At 45.0% G+C, this 20,735-nt stretch overlaps 1 long non-coding RNA gene and 1 other non-coding gene across 2 annotated transcripts; both read right to left on the reverse strand.

Moving 5' to 3' along the window:
• Positions 1-1,309: 1,309 nt before the first annotated feature.
• LOC138737204 (uncharacterized) lies at positions 1,310-19,534 on the reverse strand. The gene is made up of 3 exons (XR_011340833.1): positions 19,383-19,534; positions 1,585-1,686; positions 1,310-1,502 (listed from the first exon to the last, which is right to left on the reverse strand). It is a non-coding gene; the product is annotated as an uncharacterized lncRNA (long non-coding RNA).
• trnas-gcu (transfer RNA serine (anticodon GCU)) lies at positions 19,189-19,270 on the reverse strand. Its single transcript has one exon. It is a non-coding gene; the product is annotated as a tRNA-Ser (tRNA).
• Positions 19,535-20,735: the final 1,201 nt, after the last annotated feature.

The following is a 20,735-nucleotide window of genomic DNA, read 5'->3' on the forward strand; positions in this document are numbered from 1 at the left end:
GTCTGATTTTGTCAACACAATGAGGAGGAACGGAGGAGAATTGTGCCAGCGATTAATAATATCGAGCTGAGATTCAGGCTGTTTGAACCAGCTGGTCTGTCCTGACCTTCTGTCTATTCACACCTCCCTTCAATCTTCCTCAAACACCATCAGCCTGGATTACTTGCTCAAGTCTTGGAATCAAAATCTTCTGTCTCCAAGCTGACTGTGCTTCCAACTCATGACATAGATTCTGCTCTTCCATTCCTTATTCAAACGCCTCTGTGCTTGTGCTTCGGTTTTGTTTTGCAGGATTGGGCAATTGGGCCAGTGTTGGTAACAGCATTGATCACTCCATCGAAAGCAGATCCCAGGCCACACATAGGAGAAAGATTGCCCACAATTTGTCCCTTCTGACTTCAAATAGTGTACTCCTGATAAATTGAAAGTGGCTTTTTTTAATGGTTAAACACAAAATTGTCCAATAATTTCATTTAGACAATGTAGATTACACAGCAAAGTGACAATTTAATTCTAAAGAAATTAAATTACAAAGTAATATGAATTCATGCTGGCATTATTATATTGGTGATTCAGACTTCCTTTGGGTCTGAGCTCAGAGCTAGCACTCAGGTAATGATAATACTGTACTCACTTTTAGTACTAATCATGGCAGTACTATTACAGTACTATTACATCCATCAACAGTGGCACCATGTTAGAAATCAGGTACCGTGCTGTCCACTATCTGAACTGACTCTTCCTTGCAGCGCTTGGCTAGTAAAAGATGTCTTGGCTCCACAAAACATTATTTAACCATTTATCTTGTTGCTGTCTGTACTTTTCTATCTTTTAATAATACTTGCATTAAAAAAAGAACCAGAGAACACTACAGAAACAGGCCCTTCAGCTTATCTAGTCCATTCTGCCTAGTTCCACTGACCTGAATCTGGACCACAGCTCTTCCCTATCTAATTTTACTTAATATCGAAATCGAGCCTGCATTCACCACTTCTGCTGGCAGCTTGTTCTACACTCTCTGTGTGACAAAGATCCCGCTAATATTCTCTTTAAACATTTCACCTTTCACCCTTAACCCATGTCCTCTAGTTCTTGTCTCACTCCATGTCAGTGGAAAAAGTCTGTTTGCATTTACTCTTTCTATACCCCTCAAATACTTAATTGGCTGGGAAATATTTTGGCAAACCTGAAAGCCACGAAGTAAACAGAAATTCATTCTTTAAGAGGCATTTGGACAGATGCCTAAGTGGATAAGACAGGATACAGTCAGGGTGCAAGTAAATGAAATTAATGAAGATAAACAAAAAGGTCGGCATAGATGTGGTGGGCTGAAGGGCCCGTTTTATACAGTACATAGTGCACATGAAGAAGATCCTGGACTTTGCAGTAGCTGCTGTACTGCAACTCTATGTAATGGATCTGTACTCCCTCTTTGGGTCTTCAACTTTCACGTAGTTCACTCTCTGCCCTTTATCCCTTGCCTGGGTTCCTCTATGAAGAGCCTGGTGAATCAGAAATTGCAGCTCATAAACTTCATCAAGTTTTCTCTTTCATGTTCACCCAGTTCCCTTTAAAAATACTCACTTAACCCTTGAGGAAGAGAGATCCAAGTGGTAGCAATGGTGCACAAAAAGTTTAATCTTTGTCTTTGTTGGCCAATTATTGGTCCTCGGATCACTGATTACCCTGCCAGTGGAGGGAAAAAAAATCTACTTTTATCAAAACCACTCATACACATTTGTAGTAGTTTTTGTTCATCTGTCGGTGAAAGCACTGTTGCACTTACAAAGTTGATTAAATGTTTCAAGCAGTATTAAATGTAATAAGATGAATGAATAAATGTCCATTTTTGTCATGTTCACTAAATATCAAAGAAAACTTTAATCCTCCTCACAAGTTGAAGTTAGCTTGTGATACCATGGTAAAACTGCAATATTGCAAGCAGAAGGCAATCTGCTGGAGAAATGCAGTTGGTCGAGAAGCATCAGTGGGAAGAATGGTCAATGTTTCAGGTCGAACTCTTCATCCAGACAGAGAATCAGGAGAGAGAAAGCCAGTATAATGAGGGGCCAGAAGATGCAAGAGCATTAGGAATTTGATAACTTTGCCTTCACAGCTGTCTGCAGCAGAGAATTCCCAAGATTTACCAAGTCTAATCAGTGATCCCATTCCTATGACCGAGTCAGGAACTAGCAAAAAAAAAACAGCTGGATGAACTAACTCTGCTGGCTGAGCAGCTTTGGTTGATGACATGGGGTGGGGGAGGTGCAGGGATGAGGAGGATATTCCTGTTCTCCCACTGATGTTGTTTAATCCCGGAGCTCCCCAGCAGACTGTAGTTCAAGCCAGCATCTTTTGTGACTCTAGTCAAAAACTACCTTTTCAGACAGTTGCTTACAGTACTCTTCCTGATACGGCAACAACTAAAAAACATTGGTATTGTGACAGATTATGTTATATTTTATATTGTGTTTGGATGTTTTAAAGGAGATAAATTGAGGCAGGTTTTTTTTTTAGCGTAGGTCACATGCAAACACTTCAAAACAGATCTCATTTAAAGTGCCAGAGCTCTGCTCAAGCCAGACAGTCGAGGCTCCGAGTGCCTTTGCACAAACTTTGAAGAATGCTTATAAGGACTTCACAAGTAGGTGTTAAATGGACACTATGTGGAGTAATGGATTATTGTTTTAGAAAGCAACAAATGAACGAACTCCGATTAGGTCTGGAGCCGCAGTCTGTCTGAGTGTAGTTGGCTGTTCTAAGAGGGTCATGTGGTTTTCTCTGAGAGAGAGAGAGAGAGAATTCAGTTCTACAGTTCAGCAGCTGGCAAGCTTGTGGAAAAATCCCATTTTGAAGACGGGTTGAGTTCTTAGTTCAGCCTGGTCAAAGCCCTTGTGGTCCATACAAGAGGAGAGGACTGGCTGTATAATATTTCACTTGAAATAAGGAAAAAAAAAGGAAGTCTGTGGTGACCTGAAAGAAAGAGGTTATCATCAGGAAAACCCTGATGCGGCAAGTTTTTTCAGCAAGACACGGAAGTGGCAGATCAAAAGGGATCAGTTGTGGGTGTCCAAAGAGCAACAAATCTCTCTCTGAAAACCGACAAGAACCTTCCTGAGTGGTAATCATTTACTTTTCTAGCACCAAAGCCTGGTGAAATTCATAAATATTAAATTCTGTGCACAGTATAAGAATTGCCTGATACTAGTGAACTTGGAGGAGTGAGAAGTGAGATTGGACTGTGAATCAAAGAACTTTTTTTGAACTTATACACAGATTACATATACCTGTGCTTAGAGTTAGAAATGGGTTATGAGGTTAGAATTAGAAGGGGGTTGAGTTAAGTTAATAGCACCAAATCAGGCCATTCAGCACATCTAGTCTGTGCCAATTTATTATTCTGCCTTGTCCCAATGACTTGCACCCAGACCATAGCCCTCCATCCATGTACTTATTGAAATGATCATTAATGTAAAAATTGAACCCTCATTCATCCCTTCCACTGGCAGCTCGTTCTGCACTCTCACCACTCTGCATGAAGAAGTTCCCCCAATGATCCTGTTGAACATTTCATCTTTTACCCTTAACCCATGTCCTTTTGTTCACATCTCACCCAACCTCTAGAAAAAACCTGCTTTAATTTACCCTCTTAATTTTGTATACCTCTATCAAGTCCTCTATCTGGTCCTTGGTGCAAAAGCATTCAAACCTACTACCAGACACAACACACATACAAACAAATTCATATCCTGTGTGTGTGTGTATAGTTTAATAAATAGTAGCATCACAGAGGGTTAGTATGATTAGTTCATTCAGTCATTCAGCAGTCTCACTGCCTGTGGGAAGAAGCTGTTTCTCAGCCTAGTGGTTCTGAGTCATGAATCTCTTTCCTGATGGGAAAGGTGCTGTGTGCAGGGTGGTAGGGGTCCCCAACAATTTGTGAGCCCTCTTCAATGATCCTGGTAGATCAAGTCAGAGGAGGGGGGAATGGCATGGGTGAAGACCCCAGTGATCCTCTCTGCCGTTATTATAGTCCTCTGGATTTACCTCTGATCTAATGTTTGCAGCAACCGTACCACACTGATGCAGCCAGCCAGGACGCTCTCGATAGAACTCCTATAGAAAGTTGATAGGATGGTGGCTGGTAGCCTTGCCCACCTCAGTCTTCTCAGGAAGCATAATTGCCGTTGTGCCTTGCTGACAAGTGAGGAGATGTTCTGGGTATATGTATTCAACTGCACTCCTCAGTGCTCTACTGTTTGTCATGAATGTCCTACTTTGGTTTGTCCTCCCAAAGTGAAACACCTTACATTTATCAGCATTAAATTCCATCTGCCATTTCACTGCCCATTTTTCCAACTGGTCCAGATCCTGATGCAAACTTAGAATGCCTTCCTTGTGTCCACTACACTTCCAATCTTTTCCACATTATCATCCAGATTGCTGAGATCTTTCCTCCCTGCACCATGAACACTGAAGAGAACTACAGCAGCACTCAAAGCCATACATCACAGAAAGAGACCCTTTGTTGACATTTATACTAACTATATTACCAGCACTTGGTCCATAGCCATTCCAGTCCTCAGCAATTCCAGTGCTCATCTGGATACCTTTAAATTCAGTGGGAGATCCTGCCTCAGTCATCATTTTAGGGAATGTGTGCAAGATTCCAAGCATCCTCTGGGTGTAAAAGTTTTCCTCCAATTGCACCTAAACTTATAACCCTACATGTTTGCCCTCTGATTATAGACAGCACTATTATCCATCTTACCTATACCCCTCTTATTCTTGTACATTTCTATTAGGTCCTCCCCTTAACTGCCGTTGCTTTAAAGAAAACAAACTCAGCCAATGCAGTTTCAGTTCCGAAACCTTCCATCTCAGCACATCCTGTTGAGGACACAAGTGATTGCAGATGCTGGAATCTGTAGCCATTAATGACTTCCATCTCAACTCTCTGGGTCTGTACTTAGGAAGAGGAGCTGCTATTACAAGAATTAACTAAAAGCTCCTTCACATAATACTTACATCCATCAGGCACTACTGAAGCAGTCATGATTGCCCTCCCTCGGTCTGATTTGAGGATACATGGATAGGATGAGTTTAGAGGGATAAGGGTCAAATGCAGGCAGGTGGGGCAAGTGAGGGGAAGATATTTTGGTCAGCATGGGCTAGTTGAGCTGAAGGGCCTGTTTCCATGCTGAATGTCTCCTTGAAGGAATGATTCACATTGAAGGAATGATGCAGGCTGACACAGCAGTGTGGCCACATTGTCAGAGGTATTCTTCTGTGGATGGGTCATTCAACCGTAGCTCTGATGATTCAGGGAGATGTTTAAGGTCCCGTGGTGTCTACTTTTACAGAAACATGGTGAGGTTTCAGCCACATTATGTACAATCTTGGTGCCTGCACCATTCGTGGGTACCCTGGACAGATGCCAATTTAGGAAAATTACAACCCATTAACTAACTGACTATTTTAGACAGTTCAAGCAGAATTCTTTGTCGCCCCATGTGAATGTGGAGTCATCATGATGTTCCTTCAAGGTTTGTAGTGATCTTGTGACATTTTCTCTCAGGATAAGGAAATACTGTATATTTCAGCGTACAAGTCAAGTTGTGAAACCCCAGAAAAAATTCTCAAAAGTTGGGGGGAGGGGGGTTCGACAGACGCCTCATATACTTCGGAGATCTTAAGTTCACTGCAAAAACCAGGTTGATGTAAATTCAGCATATGTCGATGCTGGAAGCTCCTCCCCACCACTGGCGCTGTCGCTCCCTGACACCTTCCTACCTGGGACCCTGAGGGCACCTTCGCTGCTCCTGCCTGGTAGGCCGAGGTTCCTGCTCCAGCTCGTGGGCCATTGCCACTGCTGCCTGGTAGGCCATGGTTTCTGCTCCCGCCTGGAGCATGTGGGCTGTCGCTGACTGATAGGTTGGGTTTTTTTTTTAAACTTACATAATTTACACCTTTGTTGCTTGCAATTGGGGTTTTTAAAAAAAAATTTGGGTTGTTCCTGGGAGGCCTGGACAGCCTGGAAAATGGGATTCAACTTATACACCAGATATACCATAAATGCTTTAAAATATGTCTGAAAATGGGGTCAACATATGCCAGTCAACTCGTGTGCTAAAATATACGGTAATTACTCATTTCCAACTTGAAGAAGTGTTACAGTTCGCCTTCTTCCAAATGTGCATTGCAAAATCATCTGCTTGTGTTTCCCTGAAACATCTTGGGCTCCCATTAGTTTCACCATCCTGGCTTCAGGAGATTATCAAAATCTCAAAATCAACAGGGCTTCAAACTGCTACACTACCAGCTCAAACAACCTTGTTCCTTTCCAAGCCCCCTTACGGTTCTTGCTGGAGTTTTGTGTTCTCCCTGTATCCACATGGGTTTTTTCTGCTTTCCTTCCACATCACAAAGAGGTGCAGGTTAATTGGCTACTATAAATTGCCTGAGGGTGTGTAGTCGAGCCTAGGGGGAATTAAAAGTGCACAGAGCAGTACAGCACAGCAATAGCCCCTTCAGCCCATGAAGTCTGCAATGAACACAATGTCCAAATTAAACAAAATCTCTGTTGATTGTATGTGTGTGCGTGTCTCTCTCTCTCTCTCTTTCTCTCTCTCTCTTACATATATATTAAATAATTATAGATACTATTCTAGGAGAATATTCTCGGCGACACTACGTATTATTCTATTTAGTAGAATCCTAGCAAAGATTTTGCCTGCAATGGAGAGCAACGTGATTCCCCTGTAGTTTGAGCAGTCTGATTTCTCGCCTTTGTTTTTGTACAGGGTGATGATGGTGGCATCACGAAGATCCTGAGGCAGTTTACCTTGGTCCCAACAAAGCTTGAAAAACTCATGCAGTTTGGCATGCAGCTCCAAGAAAAGTGCAGAGAACAAAACAAAGGACTCTACATCACCTTTGTTGACCTCACCAAAGCCTTCGACACCGTGAGCAGGAAAGGGCTTTGGTAAATACTAGAGCGCATCGGATGTCCCCCAAAGTTCCTCAACATGATTATCCAACTGCACGAAAACCAACAAGGTCGGGTCAGATACAGCAATGAGCTCTCTGAACCCTTCTCCATTAACAATGGCATGAAGCAAGGCTGTGTTCTCGCACCAACCCTCTTTTCAATCTTCTTCAGCATGATGCTGAACCAAGCCATGAAAGACCCCAACAATGAAGACGCTGTTTACATCCGGTACCGCACGGATGGCAGTCTCTTCAATCTGAGGCGCCTGCAAGCTCACACCAAGACACAAGAGAAACTTGTCCGTGAACTACTCTTTGCAGACGATGCCGCTTTAGTTGCCCATTCAGAGCCAACTCTTCAGCGCTTGACGTCCTGCTTTGCAGAAACTGCCAAAATGTTTGGCCTGGAAGTCAGCCTGAAGAAAACTGAGGTCCTCCATCAGCCAGCTCCCCACCATGACTACCAGCCCCCCCACATCTCCATCGGGCACACAAAACTCAAAACGGTCAACCAGTTTACCTATCTCGGCTGCACCATTTCATCAGATGCAAGGATCGACAATGAGATAGACAACAGACTCGCCAAGGCAAATAGCGCCTTTGGAAGACTACACAAAAGAGTCTGGAAAAACAACCAACTGAAAAACCTCACAAAGATAAGCGTATACAGAGCCGTTGTCATACCCACACTCCTGTTCGGCTCCGAATCATGGGTCCTCTACCGGCACCACCTACGGCTCCTAGAACGCTTCCACCAGCGTTGTCTCCGCTCCATCCTCAACATCCATTGGAGCGCTTACACCCCTAACGTCGAAGTACTCGAGATGGCAGAGGTCGACAGCATCGAGTCCACGCTGCTGAAGATCCAGCTGCGCTGGATGGGTCACGTCTCCAGAATGGAGGACCATCGCCTTCCCAAGATCGTGTTATATGGCGAGCTCTCCACTGGCCACCGTGACAGAGGTGCACCAAAGAAAAGGTACAAGGACTGCCTAAAGAAATCTCTTGGTGCCTGCCACATTGACCACCGCCAGTGGGCTGATAACGCCTCAAACCGTGCATCTTGGTGCCTCACAGTTTGGCGGGCAGCAACCTCCTTTGAAGAAGACCGCAGAGCCCACCTCACTGACAAAAGGCAAAGGAGGAAAAACCCAACACCCAACCCCAACCAACCAATTTTCCCTTGCAACCGCTGCAATCGTGTCTGCCTGTCCCGCATCGGACTTGTCAGCCACAAACGAGCCTGCAGCTGACGTGGACTTTTTACCCCCTCCATAAATCTTCGTCCGCGAAGCCAAGCCAAAGAAAGATACTATTATATAACAATCATATTTACCTCTGCTTCTACCTCTGGAAATTCATTCCAGACACCCAGCGCTCTATGTCACACATGTCCAACTCTGGCCCGCGATATAATTATATTTGGCCCGCAAGATCATATTAAATATATATTAGAGTTGGCCCGCTGGCCGCCGCGCCAGTATAGCGCATGCACACTGAAGGTGAAAATGAAGACGCCGGAGGTGTGGAGGGATCTCAGAGTCGCGAATCCCGGGGATCGGAGCGCCGCACTCAGCCCGTCTGGCTCCCGGACACAGACGCGGCTGGAGTTGGGGATCATCCTCGCTGGGTCTGCGCTTCAGCGGCGACGCCGGACCGAACGTCTCATTGGCGATGCCTTCCCCCTCGCTCCGTGCGCGGCGGACCCTGCCTCCCGCTCCTTTTGTTGGAGACGAGCCCGGTGCCGTGAGATCGCAGTTTAATCCCTCTCCAACCATGGGAGGGGGTGGGAGCAACGCGCTCTTCTCAGCCAATTCCTCCACCGCCCCGGACGCCGGCGTTTCAACGGGGGGTTCGGGTGCCTTCGTCAGGTGACCGACCTGTTGGTCCAAGACAAGGGGAGAGCGTACAAACTCCACACAGACAGCACCTGAACTCGGGTGAACGTGGAGCTGCGACACCACATTCCACATCAGGACTGTGTGTAAGATTGGGAGCAGTGAGACAGAAGCTTATTTTGTTCCTGTGATTTAAGCCTTTCTTGGGGTGGGGGGGGGGTCCTTCTCTGACCACTTGCCTAACAATTAATCTAATCAGATGTGGAGTTACCACAATACAACAGTTCTCAACCTTTTTCTTTCCACTCACGTCCCTGTGCCATTGGTGCTCTGTGATTAGTAAGGGATTTGCTTAAGGTGGTCTGTGGGTGGGAAGAAAAAGTTTGAAGACCACTGCTTTAATCATCCCTCATTGACTCGTCATGTGCACGGTTTCAGACGCTAAAGGAAATGGGCCAATGACAATGACAATGAAAGAGTTTATCCAAAACTATTATTAAACATTTATTTTAATGTTAAACTTTATTTAAAGTTTAACATTACATATGTTGAAAGAAGTGAAAACATGCAGATGTTGTTGAAAATTTTCAATAAATATTTAGTTCGGCCCTCGACTTAGTCCAAGTTTTTAATTTTGGCCTTCCGTGAATTTGAGTTTGACACCCCTGCTCTATGTAAAAAAAAACCCTACAGCTCTATGCAAAAACTCCCTCCTCACATTAAACTGACCAAGGGCCCAGGCCTGAAACATTGGTGACCCTTTAATTCCTACAGATGCTGCATCACCTTCCCGTTGAGTACTGCAGCCGATCTGAGAATCTGTAGATTTCCTTGTTTAACTTAAATTGATGTCCTCAACTATTCGACATTTTTACCCTGGGCAAAAGGATTCTAACCATCTACTCTCATTATTCCACTTGTAATTTTATAAACTTCTGTCAGATCTCCCATTCCGCCTCCAAAGCTCCAGAAAAAACAACCCATAATACAGCCTCCTGAAACAATCTATTCCAAACTCTGCCACAGGAAGAAATTACAATGTGAACAAAGGAAAGAATTTGAAGATATGCTATCTGAAAAAATACAACATCTCCAATGAATCCTGGGAATGTGTGGTCCATGATGATCAAAATGGAGATGAAGCATTCGGGATGGCACCAAGAACTTTGACGGCATATATCAGGAGCACAAAGGAGTCCTACATAAGTGGTACAAGGAGTGCAGCCCCTTTCAAACAACCCACCAATCAGGCTCTTGCTGGAAGAGTCTGCGCTTTCTGCGATGATCTTAACAGCCACCAGAATGGAATCAAGTCATCCTCGATTTTGAGGGACTGTCCAAGAACACGTTGAAAAGCTGGAAATTTGGTCAGTGTTTTATTGAGCAATAACCAAGAATGCAGGTCAAATACCTTGCACACTTCTTGCACCTATTATTTCATAGGGGGTTGTCAAATCTCCCTCAATCTTTTTTTTTTGAAGAGGGAAAACAACTGCTGAACCTTTCATATCTGGAACCTCTCAACACTGGAACCAATCTGATAAGTCTTTTCTGCAGCCTTACTGGGACCTTCATATCTTTCCTAAAGTGTCACACAGAGAGTGGTGGAACAAGCTGCCAGTTGAAGTGATGAATGTGGGCTCAATTTTAACATTTAAGAAGAATTTGGACAGGTATATGGATGGGAGAGGTCTGGAGAGCTATGGACTGGCTGCAGGTCAGAGGAACTAGGCAGAAAAATGGTTCAGTACAGACGAGAAGAGCCAAGGGGGTCTGTTTCAGTGCTGTAATGTTCTATAGTTCTTGGGTAATGATCAGAAATAAATGCAATGCATGCAATGAAATGCATGATTATGGTTATGTTCCATCTGACATTCAACAACTCCATGAATCTCATATACTTTATTAAACAAGTTCTACCTCTTCATCACTTTTCTGCATTTTATTTGGGAATTATGTCAGTCTGCATTGTCAGGCTTTGTCTTCCCCATCACTGCTCTCCTTTGCAGTAGATTTTATTTTCCATGTGCTCTGCTCCTTCCATCATCCAACATATGTCTTCTTGGTCTATAATCATCCAACTCACTGTCCACTACACTTCCAGCATTGTGGTATCAACACATTTTAAACCATACCTAGTTTATTAAAACATCAAAATAACACTAGTTACAGCTCTTTCTTCTCTTTGGCTTGGCTTTGTGGATGAAGATTAATAGAGGGGTAATGTCCACGTCACCTGCAGGCTCGTTTGTGCCTGACAAGTCCGATGCGGGACAGGCAGACACAGTTGCAGTGGTTGCAAGGGAAAATTGGTTGGTTGGGTTTTTCCTCCTTTGTCTTTTGTCAGTGAGGTGGGCTCTGCAGTCTTCTTCAAAGGAGGTTGCTGCCCGCTGAACTGTGAGGCGCCAAGATGCGCGGTTTGAGGCGATATCAGCCCACTGGCGGTGGTCAATGTGGCAGGCATCAAGAGATTTCTTTAGGCAGTCCTTGTACCTCTTCTTTGGTGCACCTCTGTCTCGGTGGCCAGTGGAGAGCTCGCCATATAACACGATCTTGGGAAGGCGATAGTCCTCCATTCTGGAGACGTGACCTACCCAGCGCAGTTGGATCTTCAGCAGCGTGGATTCGATGCTGTCGGCCTCTGCCATCTCGAGTACTTTGATGTTGATGATGAAGTCGTTCCAATGAATGTTGAGGATGGAGCGGAGACAACGCTGGTGGAAATGTTCTAGGAGCCATAGGTGATGCTGGTAGAGGACCCATGATTCGGAGCCGAACAGGAGTGTGGGTATGACAACGGCTGTGTATACGCTAATCTTTGTGAGGTTTTTCAGTTGGTTGTTTTTCCAGACTCTTTTGTGTAGTCTTCCAAAGGTGCTATTAGCCTTGGTGAGTCTGTTGTCTATCTCGTTGTCGATCCTTGCATCCGATGAAATGGTGCAGCCGAGATAGGTAAACTGGTTGACCGTTTTGAGTTTTGTGTGCCCGATGGAGATGTGGGGGGGGGGGTGCTGGTAGTCATGGTGGGGAGCTGGCTGATGGAGGACCTCCGTTTTCTTCAGGCTGACTTCCAGGCCAAACATTTTGGCAGTTTCCGCAAAACAGGACATCAAGTGCTGAAGAGCTGGCTCTGAATGGGCAACTAAAGCGGCATCGTCTGCAAAGAGTAGTTCATGGACAAGTTGCTCTTGTGTCTTGGTGTGAGCTTGCAGGCGCCTCAGATGGAAGAGACTGCCATCCGTGTGGTAACGTATATAAACAGCGTCTTCATTTTTGAGGTCTTTCATGCCTTGTTTCAGCATCATGCTGAAGAAGATTGAAAAGAGGGTTGGTGCAAGAACGCAGCCTTGCTTCACACCATTGTTAATGGAGAAGAGTTCAGAGAGCTCATTGCTGTATCTGACCCGACCTTGTTGGTTTTCGTGTAGTTGGATAACCATGTTGAGGAACTTTGGGGGGCATCCAAGGTGCTTTAGTATTTGCCAAAGCCCTTTCCTACTCATGGTGTCGAAGGCTTTGGTGAGGTCAACAAAGGTGATGTAGAGTCCTTTGTTTTGTTCTCTGCACTTTTCTTGGAGCTGTCTGAGGGCAAAGACCATGTCAGTAGTTCCTCCGTTTGCACGAAAGCCGCACTGTGATTCTGGGAGAACATTTTCGGTGACACTAGGTATTCTTCTATTTAGGAGAATCCTAGCGAAGATTTTGCCTGCAATGGAGAGCAGCGTGATTCCCCTGTAGTTTGAGCAGTCTGATTTCTCGCCTTTGTTTTGGTACAGGGTGATGATGATGGCATCACGAAGGTCCTGAGGCAGCTTTCCTTGGTCCCAGCAGAGCTTGAAAAACTCATGCAGTTTGGCTTGCAGAGTTTTGCCACCAGCCTTCCAGACCTCTGGGGGGATTCCATCCATACCTGCTGCTTTGCCACTTTTCAGTTGTTCAATTGCCTTATATGTCTCTTCCCGGGTGAGGACCTCATCCAGCTCTAGCCTTAAGGGCTATTAAGGGAGCTGGAGCAGGGCGGATTCTTGGACTGAGCGGTTGGCAGTGAAAAGAGATTGGAAGTGTTCTGACCATCGGTTAAGGATGGAGATCTTGTCGCTGAGGAGGACTTTGCTGTCTGAGCTGCGCAACGGGCTTTGGACTTGGGGTGAGGGGCCGAACACAGCCTTTAGAGCCTCGTAAAAACCCATAAAGTCGCCAATGTCTGCACTGAGCTGGGTTCGTTTGGCGAGGCTAGTCCACCACTCACTTTGGATCTCCCGGAGTTTGCGCTGAAGATGGCTGCTTGCGTGACGGAAGGCTCGTTTCTTCTCTGGCCAGGACGGCTTTGTAACACTAGTTACAGCACAGACTGGCAAAAATGCTTCTGAAAACCATTTTCCCATTTCATGCCATTCCTGCTCCATTTTCCATGGGTTTCTACTGTTAACCAACCTCCGTCTTTATCAAATGTTTTCTCAAAATCGTTATCCATGGGATCTACCACCATTTCTTCACCATGAGAAAATCAAATTAAGAAAAAAGCCACACTTGAAACTACTCCATAATTCTGTGAGAACAGCTGATCAAATATTCTGCCAAATCCCCACAACTTTTACTTCCCCTATTGTCCACAATAATTTACCTCAAATGGCTTCAAGTACACAGTGAGTCACTATTTAGACCTCTCTTGGGTTGGGAATAAATTTGACTTGACTTGAATTCCAAAAGTTCATAATCCTATAACAGAAGGAAGGTCTTCCTCATCAATCTTAAAACTGAGCTGAGGTGCACTGGTATTAGGTTCTCACACAAAGGGCAATATTCTTTCAAAATTTATTATGTCAAGTTCATGGAAAATGCCACAATACAACATCCAGTCCAGAAGGACTGGTTCCCGGGCGTGAGGACAATCTGGCTGTGACATCTGTCACCCCATTGATCGCTAAGGATGATCCGGCTAGGTGGGTGTCACCCTTCCCTCACAGCTCCATGTGCATCCCTCCTGAGGCTTAGCACTTGGTCGCAGAGGATGGCCCGCTAAGAGAGGATATGACCTAGCTCCTCCCCTGCTAGGCTAAACCTCAAAACCCCAGAAGGACTGGTTCCCCAGCATATTGCACCAGAAACCATCCTATATACACCAGGAATTGCTCTTCCACAGTATAGTTACAAATTCGATTCGATCAACATATGGGTAAGTAAAGACACTCATGTTTACAATTTTATCCTTATTGCATGAGCCACTAATTTGCTGCTTCACATTATTCCCAACATCACCACTCATACGGAGAGATGAACACAACTCACATTGGTATTTTCTGCCCCTGAGAATTTCTTAGCTCCACCCATGCAGATTCCACATCACTCAAGCAAACATCTTTCCTCATTATTGTGTTAATCTTTTTGAATTATGTTCCCTTTTTTTTGTTTGTTTTTCTAAACACTCAGTACCCCTGGATGTTCACATGTCTCTCTAATCTCACTTACACAAAACCCATTTATATTCATTTGCATGTTCAATATATTCATCTTAATGCAAATGTTTCACTATTTTCACATAAAGCCTTTTTAACATTCTTAGTCCCTTTAGCATCATCTCTAATTCGTGATGGAGTATAGGAAGGAGATGGAGAGTTTACTGGTATGGTGGCAGGACATCTCCCTGGTTGTTAATAAAAGGAAGGAAGGACCTCCCCTGCTGCCAGGAACTTGCCTTCTGCCGCTTTCACCTGATAAGTTATCTCCACCAGCTTTCTCCAGTTTTGTGTTCGAGAGTGGGATGGCCACAGGGGATTCTAACACAACCTGTCTCCTTCCACTGTGCCTGGTGGTCATCCATTCCATTCCTGTTTCTGCCTGTGTAATGTTTTACCTGCTGTGCGACGCTATCCCTCATCGTACCATCCACGGAAATCTCAGTATTGTGGGGACTTGACAATTAATCTGCCTGCAGCTAGGATTCCAATATGTGGTTAACCAGCATCTGCAGATAATTACATTTCCTACACGTGTTCACCAGTAACAGTGGTAGTCATAGAACGTTGTAGTATGGAAACAGGACTGAACATCCATGGCGACCAAGGAAGTAAGGGGAAATTAAGAGGGTGAGCTTTGTTATATGTGAAGCTAAAGGTCTTTTCTGGAGGGGGCTGGGTGGGAGAGAGTAACAGTCACTGCGAAATCAGTTGACGCTTTGAACAAATGGAGAGGGAAGTTGTGGTTGCCCGTCAAGGGACAAGAGGCAACTCAGAGAGGGCGGTACAATTGGGGTTAAGAGAATTTTAGATGTGGGAATAGTGGAAATATTTTATGTTTTAGAAGTGTTGTCTTACAGTGTGTTCGTGTTAGCTATAGAACCACTGGCAGAACTGATAAGAACAGAAAATAAAATAAGAGGGATAAAAATAAAAGAGAAGGAATATAAAATCAGTCTATTTGCAGATGACATCATAGTATACTTAACAGAACCAGAAATATCAATAAAAGAATTACATAAGAAATTGAAGGAATATGGAGAAGTATCAGGGTACAAGATCAACGCAAATAAAAGTGAAGCAATGCCAATGAATAATGCGGATTTCACAAAGTTTAAGAAAGAATCACATTTAGATGGCAAACACAAGCAATTCGATACCTAGGTATACAACTAGATAATAATCTAGGCCATCTATACAAACTAAATTATCAGCCATTAATGAAGAAATTACAAGACGACTTAGAACATTGGAAAGATTTACCACTAACACTGATAGGAAGGGTAAATTGCATTAAAATGAATATCTTCCCAAGGATACAATACCTATTTCAATCGTTACCAATTCACCTAACAGAGAAATTCTTCAAGGAGCTAAAGAAAATAATAAGGAAATTCTTATGGAAAGGGGGGAAACCGAGGATAGCGCTAGATAAATTAACAGAATGGTACAAACAAGGGGGCTTACAGCTACCAAATTTTAAGAATTATTATAGGGCAGCACAATTAAGATACCTATCAGATTTTTATCAAACAAGGGAAAAACCAGATTGGACCAGATTAGAGCTAGATAAAATACGGGAGAAGGTACCTGAACATATACTATATAAATGGGATGAAAAGCTGGTGCAACATAGGAATTCACCAGTACTGCACCATCTGCTCAACATTTGGAAGAAAATTCATGTAGACAGGAATAAAACAAATTATCAACTACCAAAACTAACATTGATGCAAAATCAACTAATCCCTTTCACAATAGATAACCTTTCCTTGAGAGAATGAGAGAGAAAAGGGATCAAAAGAATAGAAAATTGTTTTTTGGGAAATAATTTATTATCTTTTGAACAAATGAAGGACAAATATGGTATAACTCACGGTACAATGCTTGCATACCACCAACTGAAAACCTGCTTGAAGGACAAATTGGGAAGCAGGCTGAGGTTACCAGAAGGAAGAAATTTTGAATATGTGATTACAGACACAATGATAATTAAAAGATTTATAACAAACATGTACATCAAACTGCAAGAGAAAGAGAACGAGGAAACAAGCTGTAAACCCAAACAAAAATGGGAACAAGATCTAAACATAAAGATAAAGAATGAAACATGGGAAAAGCTATGTTCCGGAACTATGAGAAATACAATAAACACGAGATTACGCATGATACAATATAATTGGTTACACAAGCTACACACTACGCCCCAAAAGTTAAATAATTGGGACCCAACAGTATCAGATAGATGTTTTTGCTGTAAGAAGGAAATGGGAACAACAGTACATGCAATTTGGGCATGTGAGAAAGTGGAAAAGTTTTGGGAAGATCTAAACCTGGTATTAAATAAAATCACAAAAAGCAACATACCAAAAAATCCAAAGATCTTTCTTCTAAGTTATATAAGAAGTAAAGAACTTGGACTCGATTTGGATGGAGCACAAAAAAGATTTATTATGATAGCCTTAGCTGTATCAAAAAAATGTATTATGTCAACCTGGAAATTAGAAGATAGCCTGAGAATACAGCAATGGTACATAGAAATGAATAAATGTATTCCATTGGAAAAAATAATATATAATTTAAGAAATAACATCACAGTATTCGAACAAATTTGAGAACCGTACATGGAACACAACAGAGAGGTCCTACCGCGGACCTCCACCGCCTAAAATGACAGAAGGAGAAGATGACGAAATGAACATATACTATATAAATGGACCTGTTACTGTCTACATTTTAAAATTTAAATAAGACAACAGAAAAGGGAGCAGTATTACAATAAGTAGTGTAGGGGTAGAAAAAAGCACAAATACAAAGCTCAGAGTGAAAAGAACAGTTAAATACGGAGCAAAAGCATTTTTTTTTTGCCACTGAGATATCAATTTAAGAGTATAACAGAAGGAAAGAGGTGGTGTTGGAATTTGGTGTTTTCAAGCAAAAGAAGAAGAGACATGAATGAGTATAAGGCCAGTGGGTCCCTTGATATGTTGACAGCTTTCCCAAGACAGATGGAAGTACAGACAGTTAGACCACAAGAACATACAGGAGTGGTAAACCTTTTAATTTAGACATGTAGCACGGTAACAGGCCATTTCAGCCCACAAGTCCATGCCTCCACCTTCACCCCCAGTATGTTGGTACATAGACCAAAATGCTGTATGTCTAAATTAAAAAGGTTTCCCACCCCGAGTGGGAATGAGGCTATTCAGCCCAGCGAGTCTGTCCCATCATTTAATCATTCTCACTCGGTCCCACTGCCCAAACCCCATAAGGTTAGATACCCTGGTTAATCAAGAACCTATCAATCTCTGGCTTAAATAAATTCAATGACTGGCCTGTGGCAAAAAATTCCACAGATTTACCACCCTCTGGCTAAGGAAATTCCTCCCACATTACTGTTCTAAGTGGACACTTCAATTCTGAAGTTGTGCCCTCTTCTCCACACTCTGTTCAATGTTTCAATGAGATCCCCCTTCCTTGTTATATTAAGTACACTGTTTGACCTGCTGAGTTTCTCCAGTACTGTGTTTTTACACCGTTTGACCTGCTGAGTTTCTCCAGTACTGTGTTTTTACACCGTTTGACCTGCTGAGTTTTTCCAGCATTGAGTTTTTACACCGTTTGACCTGCTGAGTTTCTCCAGTACTGTGTTTTTACACCGTTTGACCTGCTGAGTTTCTCCAGTACTGTGTTTTTACACCGTTTGACCTGCTGAGTTTCTCCAGTACTGTGTTTTTACACCGTTTGACCTGCTGAGTTTCTCCAGTACTGTGTTTTTATACCGTTTGACCTGCTGAGTTTCTCCAGTACTGTGTTTTTACACCGTTTGACCTGATGAGTTTCTCCTGCATTGAAGCTTTACACCGTTTGACCTGCTGAGTTTCTCCTGCATTCAGTTTTTACACCGTTTGACCTGCTGAGTTTCTGCAGCATTGAGTTTTTACACCGTTTGACCTGCTGAGTTTCTGCAGCATTGAGTTTTTACACCGTTTGACCTGCTGAGTTTCTCCTGCATTGAGTTTTTACACCGTTTGACCTGCTGAGTTTCTCCTGCATTGAGATTTTACACCGTTTGACCTGCTGAGTTTCTCCAGCATTGAGTTTTTACACCGTTTGACCTGCTGAGTTTCTCCAGCATTGAGTTTTTACACCGTTTGACCTGCTGAGTTTCTCCTGCATTGAGTTTTTACACCGTTTGACCTGCTGAGTTTCTCCTGCATTGAGTTTTTACACCGTTTGACCTGCTGAGTTTCTCCTGCATTGAGTTTTTACACCGTTTGACCTGCTGAGTTTCTCCTGCATTGAGTTTTTACACCGTTTGACCTGCTGAGTTTCTCCTGCACTGAGTTTTTACACCGTTTGACCTGCTGAGTTTCTCCAGCACTGAGTTTTTACACCGTTTGACCTGCTGAGTTTCTCCTGCATTGAGTTTTTACACCGTTTGACCTGCTGAGTTTCTCCTGCATTGAGTTTTTACACCGTTTGACCTGCTGAGTTTCTCCAGCATTGAGTTTTTACACCGTTTGACCTGCTGAGTTTCTCCAGCATTGAGTTTTTACACCGTTTGACCTGCTGAGTTTCTCCAGCATTGAGTTTTTACACCGTTTGACCTGCTGAGTTTCTCCAGCATTGAGTTTTTACACCGTTTGACCTGCTGAGTTTCTCCAGCATTGAGTTTTTACACCGTTTGACCTGCTGAGTTTCTCCAGCATTGAGTTTTTATTTCAACCACGCTGTCTGCAGTTGGGTTTGGCTGTGGACCTCCTCTTTTATTCGAGGGACGAAAGTTGAGTAATGACTCTCCGCTGTTTAGTTCGCATGAATGCAGTGGAAAGGCGATAAAAATGCATTGGTGTGGAATTGCACGCAATAAGAATTAAGGCATGAAATAAAAGGCCCAACAACGACGAGGATGGGATTCGAACCCACGCGTGCAGAGCACAATGGATTAGCAGTCCATCGCCTTAACCACTCGGCCACCTCGTCCCATTGGTACCACATGCAGGCCTGTGGCAGGCACTCCTCCCCTCCATACCTTGACAGCCAGGTCCCACCAACAACGGCCTGGACCACGCCGCACGGAACCCCCCACCATTACCTGCACCCCCCGTGGAGTTTGAACATCCCAGCAGCAGGCCGCTCTCATCCGGAATGAAAAGTTCTTGGCAAAGCCCCGAACACCTGATCGCCTGCAGCTCCTCTTCGCTCGGCCCCCGGACAGTCCCACTCAACTGTCAGCTCGAGCCGGAGAGTGAGGGGCGGGCTGCGAGGCCCCCGTAGGTTCCTATTGGTTAATCGCCTTCCCGTTTCTCTGTGCGATTAGCTCATGGAGCCGTCATTCACTTTCCCAGACCCCTCATCACGTTAGGTTTACACTTATCATGTTCGGTTGATCAAGATTCCCCGCTGCGCAACCTTTGATTGGTCAAGCGGTTCAATCAAGAGCCGCGCCCTCTGGCGCATTCCCGTTGATCATTGGCTTGCGGGCCGTCAATCAGATGCGTGCGCCCGCCTTCCGCTCGGTGATTGGTGCCGTCGAGGTGGGTGGGAACGTCAACACGGGGGCGGGCGGTCGGTGGGTTGACTGACCCATGGTTGCGCTCGTTGTTATCGTCGGTCCCTTCTTCCTTCTGCTGTCGGCGGCGGCTGTATCCGTATCCTGGGGAAGGGGACCTCGCGCCTCGCACGTTCGGGTTACTTGACTGAGGGAGCCAGTCTGGAATAGCGTGGGCCATCTGTGGCCAGGTAGGGTCCCCTCAGCAACTCGCCGACTCAGTTCTCTGGACGCCCGTAACTTTTCCACACGGCCGGCCGGCCCGGGGAGGGGGGGGAAGGGAGGGAGGGGAGGGGGGGGGAAGGGGAGGGGAGGGGAGGGGGGGGAAGGGGAGGGGAGGGGGGGGAAGGGGAGGGGGGGGAAGGGGAGGGGGGGAAGGGGAGGGGGGGAAGGGGAGGGGGGGGAGAGAAGGGGAGGGGAGGGGGGGAGAGAAGGGGAGGGGAGGGGGGGGAAGGGGAGGGGGGGGAAGGGGAGGGGAGGGGGGGGAAGGGGAGGGGAGGGGGGGGAAGGGGAGGGGGGGGAAGGGGAGGGGAGGGGGGGGAAGGGGAGGGGGGGGAAGGGGAGGGGGGGGAAGGGGAGGGGGGGGAAGGGGAGGGGTGGGGGGAGGAGGGGTGGGGGGAGGAGGGGTGGGGGGGGAGGGGTGGGGGGGGAGGGGAGGGGGGAGGGGAGGGGTGGGGGGGTGGTGCGGGGAGGGGAGGGGGTTGCAGTGACTGTTTGTGTGGAGTCCGGTCCTGGCTGCACAGAAGAGCAGGTTGAGTTTCTTTTTGTTCATCACCTGTCAACTGGATTCCAGCAATATCTGCTCAGTTCGCCCACCACATCTAGGGGTTCACGCCTTGCCGGGAAACATGTGAACGCTTTCTCCAAGTGCATGTTATGTAAGGTTTTGGAGAGACA

This window comes from Narcine bancroftii, chromosome 6 (assembly GCF_036971445.1).
Source record: "Narcine bancroftii isolate sNarBan1 chromosome 6, sNarBan1.hap1, whole genome shotgun sequence".
Lineage (NCBI taxonomy): Eukaryota > Metazoa > Chordata > Chondrichthyes > Torpediniformes > Narcinidae > Narcine > Narcine bancroftii.